Here is a 7,513-nt window from a genome sequence, read left to right on the forward strand (position 1 = left end):
GCAGTACAGGTGGGGTACAGTATAGAGGCACAGTACAGGTGGGGGACAGTATAGAGGCGCAGTACAGGTGGGGGACAGTATAGAGGCGCAGTACAGGTGGGGGACAGTATAGAGGCGCAGTACAGGTGGGGGACAGTATAGAGGCGTGGGACAGGTGGGGGACAGTATAGAGGCGTGGGACAGTATAGAGGTGGGGGACAGTATAGAGGCGCAGTACAGGTGGGGGACAGTATAGAGGCGCAGTAAAGGTGGGGGACAGTATAGAGGCGCAGTACAGGTGGGGGACAGTATAGAGGCACAGTACAGGTGGGGGACAGTATAGAGGCGCAGTAAAGGTGGGGGACAGTATAGAGGTGGGGGACAGTATAGAGGCGCAGTACAGGCGGGGGACAGTATAGAGGTGGGGGACAGTATAGAGGCGCAGTACAGGTGGGGGACAGTATAGAGGCGCAGTACAGGCGGGTGACAGTATAGAGGTGGGGGACAGTATAGAGGTGCAGTAAAGGTGGGGGACAGTATAGAGGTGCAGTACAGGCGGGGGACAGTATAGAGGCGCAGTACAGGTGGGGGACAGTATAGAGGCGCAGTACAGGTGGGGGACAGTATAGAGGCGCAGTACAGGTGGGGGACAGTATAGAGGCGCAGTAAAAGTGGGGGACAGTATAGAGGCGCAATACAGGTGGGGTACAGTATAGAGGCGCAGTACAGGTGGGGGACAGTATAGAGGCGCAGTAAAGGTGGGGGACAGTATAGAGGTGCAGTACAGGTGGGGGACAGTATAGAGGCGCAGTAAAGGTGGGGGACAGTATAGAGGCGCAGTACAGGTGGGGTACAGTATAGAGGCACAGTACAGTTGGGGGACAGTATAGAGGCGCAGTACAGGTGGGGGACAGTATAGAGGTGGGGGACAGTATAGAGGCGCCGTAAAGGTGGGGGACAGTATAGAGGCGCCGTAAAGGTGGGGGACAGTATAGAGGCGCAGTACAGGTGGGGGACAGTATAGAGGCGCAGTACAGGTGGGGGACAGTATAGAGGCGCAGTAAAGGTGGGGGACAGTATAGAGGTGCAGTACAGGTGGGGGACAGTATAGAGGCGCAGTAAAGGTGGGGGACAGTATAGAGGCGCAGTACAGGTGGGGTACAGTATAGAGGCACAGTACAGTTGGGGGACAGTATAGAGGCGCAGTACAGGTGGGGGACAGTATAGAGGTGGGGGACAGTATAGAGGCGCCGTAAAGGTGGGGGACAGTATAGAGGCGCCGTAAAGGTGGGGGACAGTATAGAGGCGCAGTACAGGTGGGGGACAGTATAGAGGCGCAGTACAGGTGGGGTACAGTATAGAGGCACAGTACAGTTGGGGGACAGTATAGAGGCGCAGTACAGGCGGGGGACAGTATAGAGGTGGGGGACAGTATAGAGGCACAGTACAGGTGGGGTACAGTATAGAGGCACAGTAAAGGTGGGGGACAGTATAGAGGCGCAGTACAGGTGGGGTACAGTATAGAGGCACAGTACAGGTGGGGGACAGTATAGAGGCGCAGTACAGGTGGGGGACAGTATAGAGGCGCAGTACAGGTGGGGGACAGTATAGAGGCGCAGTACAGGTGGGGGACAGTATAGAGGTGCGGTACAGTATAGAGGCGCAGTACAGGTGGGGGACAGTATAGAGGCGCCGTAAAGGTGGGGGACAGTATAGAGGCGCCGTAAAGGTGGGGGACAGTATAGAGGCGCAGTACAGGTGGGGGACAGTATAGAGGCGCAGTACAGGCAGGGGACAGTATAGAGGTACAGTACAGGTGGGGGACAGTATAGAGGCGCAGTACAGGTGGGGGACAGTATAGAGGTGGGGGACAGTATAGAGGCGCAGTACAGGTGGGGGACAGTATAGAGGCGCCGTAAAGGTGGGGGACAGTATAGAGGCGCAGTACAGGCGGGGGACAGTATAGAGGCGCAGTACAGGCGGGGGACAGTATAGAGGTACAGTACAGGCGGGGGACAGTATAGAGGTGCAGTACAGGCGGGGGACAGTATAGAGGCGCAGTACAGGTGGGGGACAGTATAGAGGCGCAGTACAGGTGGGGGACAGTATAGAGGCGCAGTACTGGCGGGGGACAGTATAGAGGCGCAGTACAGGCGGGGGACAGTATAGAGGCGCAGTACAGGCGGGGGACAGTATAGAGGCACAGTACAGGCGGGGGACAGTATAGAGGCGCAGTACAGGTGGGGGACAGTATAGAGGCGCAGTACAGGTGGGGGACAGTATAGAGGCGGGGTACAGCATAGAGGCGCAGTATATGGGTGCAGTATAGACTGTGCAGTACGGTATGCAGTATTCTGTACCCCCCTGGACTATAGAGTCCAGGTAAGGTACAGTACGGGGGGATACACGGGTGCAGTAGGGGTTCCATGGTTGTGGTTCTGTTTTCTGCTGCAGGTTCGGGATCTTATCACTGTGTACTGAGCTGCAGTGAAGGGAGGGGGGGGGGATCTGCTGTAATGTGCTGCAGGGTCCTCCGGTTGGATCTGCTGCAATGTGCTGCAGGGTCCTCCGGTTGGATCTGCTGCAATGTGCTGCAGGGTCCTCCGGTTGGATCTGCTGCAATGTGCTGCAGGGTCCTCCGGTTGGATCTGCTGCAATGTGCTGCAGGGTCCTCCGGTTGGATCTGCTGCGATGTGCTGCAGGGTCCTCCGGTTGGATCTGCTGCAAGGTGCTGCAGGGTCCTACGGTTGGATCTGCTGCGATGTGCTGCAGGGTCCTCCGGTTGGATCTGCTGCGATGTGCTGCAGGGTCCTCCGGTTGGATCTGCTGCGATGTGCTGCAGGGTCCTCCGGTTGGATCTGCTGCGATGTGCTGCAGGGTCCTCCGGTTGGATCTGAGGGTCCCGCGGCCACAGACGTTCCTCTCATTCTCTGCCCCCGGTGGGTGATGTGTTCTGCGTAGCAAATCCCAGTACAGGACTGATCCCAGCGGAGGCCTCAGTGGTGCAGCTCAGACCGCCAGCCGCCCGGGGTGGAGGCCGCCCGGGGTGAGGGCCGCCCGGGGTGAAGGCCGCCCAGTGTCCGCCTGTAATCACCTGTCCGATGCCTTATGTTATATGTCTACAATAAAGATGGACGCCAGTCAGTAATGTGTGCATGCTGCAGACTATTACTCAATACACTGCTCTCCAGAGCATCGCTCGCTCATCCACCTTCTGACAGATACACAGTGGTACAACCTGCAGATTATTCCGCTGCTGACCTCTGCAGAGCATCGCTCCTCCGTCTCCTGTCTGATGCACAGTGGTACATTTTGCAGATTATTACACTCTGCAGATGATCACTCCTCCTTACTTATACTCCAGCTCATTTTTTTGGGGTTTAGGATGTACCAGTATGTATAAGTTGGCGTGCGGCAAGATAGGAGCATGTTCACACTGCCATCAAGCAGACAATACCAGATAATGCACAAATCCCCGGCTGTAAGTAACAGCCATAGTGCCGATAAAGCTCTACAATCAATACCGCGCAGAGCCGTCCCCCCGCGTCAAGGTGACCACAATGCTCCTAACCTCCACACCGTGCAGAGCCGTCCCCCCCGCGTCAAGGTGACCACAATGCTCCTAACCTCGACACCGCGCAGAGCCGTCCCCCCGCGTCAAGGTGACCACAATGCTCCTAACCTCCACACCGCGCAGAGCCGCCCCCCCCGCGTCAAGGTGACCACAATGCTCCTAACCACACCGCGCAGAGCCGTCCCACCCGCGTCAAGGTGACCACAATGCTCCTAACCTCCACACCGCGCAGAGCCGTCCCCCCGCGTCAAGGTGACCACAATGCTCCTAACCTCCACACCGCGCAGAGCCGCCCCCCCCCCCGCGTCAAGGTGACCACAATGCTCCTAACCACACCGCGCAGAGCCGTCCCACCCGCGTCAAGGTGACCACAATGCTCCTAACTTCCACACCGCGCAGAGCCGTCCCCCCCGCATCAAGGTGACCACAATGCTCCTAACCTCCACACTGCGCAGAGCCGTCCCCCCCGCGTCAAGGTGACCACAATGCTCCTAACCTCCACACCGCGCAGAGCCGTCCCCCCGCGTCAAGGTGACCACAATGCTCCTAACCTCCACACCGCGCAGAGCCATCCCCCCCGCATCAAGGTGACCACAATGCTCCTATCCTCCACACTGCGCAGAGCCGTCCCCCTGCGTCAAGGTGACCACAATGCTCCTAACCTCCACACCGCGCACAGCTGTCCCCCCCGCATCAAGGTGACCACAATGCTCCTAACCTCCACACTTCGCAGAGCCGTCCCCCTGCGTCAAGGTGACCACAATGCTCCTAACCTCCACACTGCGCAGAGCCGTCCCCCTGCGTCAAGGTGACCACAATGCTCCTAACCTCCACACTGCGCAGAGCCGTCCCCCTGCGTCAAGGTGACCACAATGCTCCTAACCTCCACACCGCGCAGAGCCGTCCCCCTGCGTCAAGGTGACCACAATGCTCCTAACCTCCACACCGCGCACAGCTGTCCCCCCCGCATCAAGGTGACCACAATGCTCCTAACCTCCACACTGCGCAGAGCCGTCCCCCTGCGTCAAGGTGACCACAATGCTCCTAACCTCCACACCGCGCAGAGCCGTCCCCCTGCGTCAAGGTGACCACAATGCTCCTAACCTCCAATATTAAAACCTTACGCTGCGTCATAGTGACATCAATGTGAATAAGGGCCGAGCAGGAGGGGGCCGAACATGGACTCCCAGCAATGGGGAGCTGTATGATGTCCAGCTCACAGGACGGGCGGCCACGAAACTACACCGAAAAAACAAGTCCGGACCATCGTGGATAGGGTCACCGTGACGCTGTGGGGACGGCCGTGACGCTGGGGGACGGCCGCGGCGCTTCCTCAGTCCCCAATGTTATTTATCTGCACGATTACTGTTATTTACTGTCATCATGTGTCTGTACAAGGGTTCATAGTGGTACAGCCTGCAGATTATTACACCTCTGACCTCTCTGCAGAGCATTGCTCCTCCACCTCCTGACAATGATATATCCTGCAGATTATTACCTCTCTGCAGAGCATCGCTCCTCCACCTCCTGACAATGATATATCCTGCAGATTATTACCTCTCTGCAGAGCATCTCTCCTCCACCTCCTGACAATGATATATCCTGCAGATTATTACCTCTCTGCAGAGCATCGCTCCTCCACCCCCTGACAATGATATATCCTGCAGATTATTACCTCTCTGCAGAGCATCGCTCCTCCACCTCCTGACAATGATATATCCTGCAGATTATTACCTCTCTGCAGAGCATCGCTCCTCCACCCCCTGACAATGATATATCCTGCAGATTATTACCTCTCTGCAGAGCATCTCTCCTCCACCTCCTGACAATGATATATCATGCAGATTATTACCTCTCTGCAGAGCATCGCTCCTCCACCCCCTGACAATGATATATCCTGCAGATTATTACCTCTCTGCAGAGCATCTCTCCTCCACCTCCTGGCAATGATATATCCTGCAGATTATTACCTCTCTGCAGAGCATCGCTCCTTACATATAATTGATAGTGGTAGATGCTGCAGATTATTACCTGTCTGCAGAGCATCGCTCCTTGCATATAATTGATAGTGGTAGATGCTGCAGATTATTACCTGTCTGCAGAGCATCGCTCCTTGCATATAATTGATAGTGGTAGATGCTGCAGATTATTACCTGTCTGCAGAGCATCGCTCCTTACATATAATTGATAGTGGTAGATGCTGCAGATTATTACCTGTCTGCAGAGCATCGCTCCTTACATATAATTGATAGTGGTAGATGCTGCAGATTATTACCTGTCTGCAGAGCATCGCTCCTCCACCTCCTCACATTGATAGTGGTAGATGCTGCAGATTATTACCTGTCTGCAGAGCATCGCTCCTTACATATAATTGATAGTGGTACATGCTGCAGATTATTACCTGTCTGCAGAGCATCGCTCCTCCACCTCCTCACATTGATAGTGGTACATGCTGCAGATTATTACCTGTCTGCAGAGCATCGCTCCTTACATATAATTGATAGTGGTACATGCTGCAGATTATTACCTGTCTGCAGAGCATCGCTCCTCCACCTCCTCACATTGATAGTGGTACATGCTGCAGATTATTACCTGTCTGCAGAGCATCGCTCCTTACATATAATTGATAGTGGTACATGCTGCAGATTATTACCTGTCTGCAGAGCATCGCTCCTTACATATAATTGATAGTGGTAGATGCTGCAGATGATTACCTGTCTGCAGAGCATCGCTCCTTGCATATAATTGATAGTGGTAGATGCTGCAGATTATTACCTGTCTGCAGAGCATCGCTCCTCCACCTCCTCACATTGATAGTGGTAGATGCTGCAGATTATTACCTGTCTGCAGAGCATCGCTCCTTACATATAATTGATAGTGGTACATGCTGCAGATTATTACCTGTCTGCAGAGCATCGCTCCTCCACCTCACATTGATAGTGGTACATGCTGCAGATTATTACCTGTCTGCAGAGCATCGCTCCTTACATATAATTGATAGTGGTACATGCTGCAGATTATTACCTGTCTGCAGAGCATCGCTCCTCCACCTCCTCACATTGATAGTGGTACATGCTGCAGATTATTACCTGTCTGCAGAGCATCGCTCCTTACATATAATTGATAGTGGTACATGCTGCAGATTATTACCTGTCTGCAGAGCATCGCTCCTTACATATAATTGATAGTGGTAGATGCTGCAGATGATTACCTGTCTGCAGAGCATCGCTCCTTGCATATAATTGATAGTGGTAGATGCTGCAGATTATTACCTGTCTGCAGAGCATCGCTCCTCCACCTCCTCACATTGATAGTGGTAGATGCTGCAGATTATTACCTGTCTGCAGAGCATCGCTCCTTACATATAATTGATAGTGGTACATGCTGCAGATTATTACCTGTCTGCAGAGCATCGCTCCTCCACCTCCTCACATTGATAGTGGTACATGCTGCAGATTATTACCTGTCTGCAGAGCATCGCTCCTTACATATAATTGATAGTGGTACATGCTGCAGATTATTACCTGTCTGCAGAGCATCGCTCCTCCACCTCCTCACATTGATAGTGGTACATGCTGCAGATTATTACCTGTCTGCAGAGCATCGCTCCTTACATATAATTGATAGTGGTACATGCTGCAGATTATTACCTGTCTGCAGAGCATCGCTCCTTACATATAATTGATAGTGGTACATGCTGCAGATGATTACCTGTCTGCAGAGCATCGCTCCTTGCATATAATTGATAGTGGTAGATGCTGCAGATGATTACCTGTCTGCAGATGGTCGCAGCCGTGCTCGGCGTTAATGGTTCGGTATTTGTTCACTTTCTGGAGCCCCCCTCCTGTCGGCCCCTCGGTGTCTCAGGACCCCGCAGCGCGCGTCTCTTTGAAGGCGAATGAACAAAGCCGGGAGCGGCAGACAGATCCGTCTTCAATCCCTCTTTGTCTGCGATCAATG

The sequence above is a fragment of the Phyllobates terribilis genome, unplaced genomic scaffold (assembly GCF_046119375.1).
Source record: "Phyllobates terribilis strain yellow unplaced genomic scaffold, ASM4611937v1 Scaffold_25__1_contigs__length_18738178, whole genome shotgun sequence".
NCBI lineage: Eukaryota > Metazoa > Chordata > Amphibia > Anura > Dendrobatidae > Phyllobates > Phyllobates terribilis.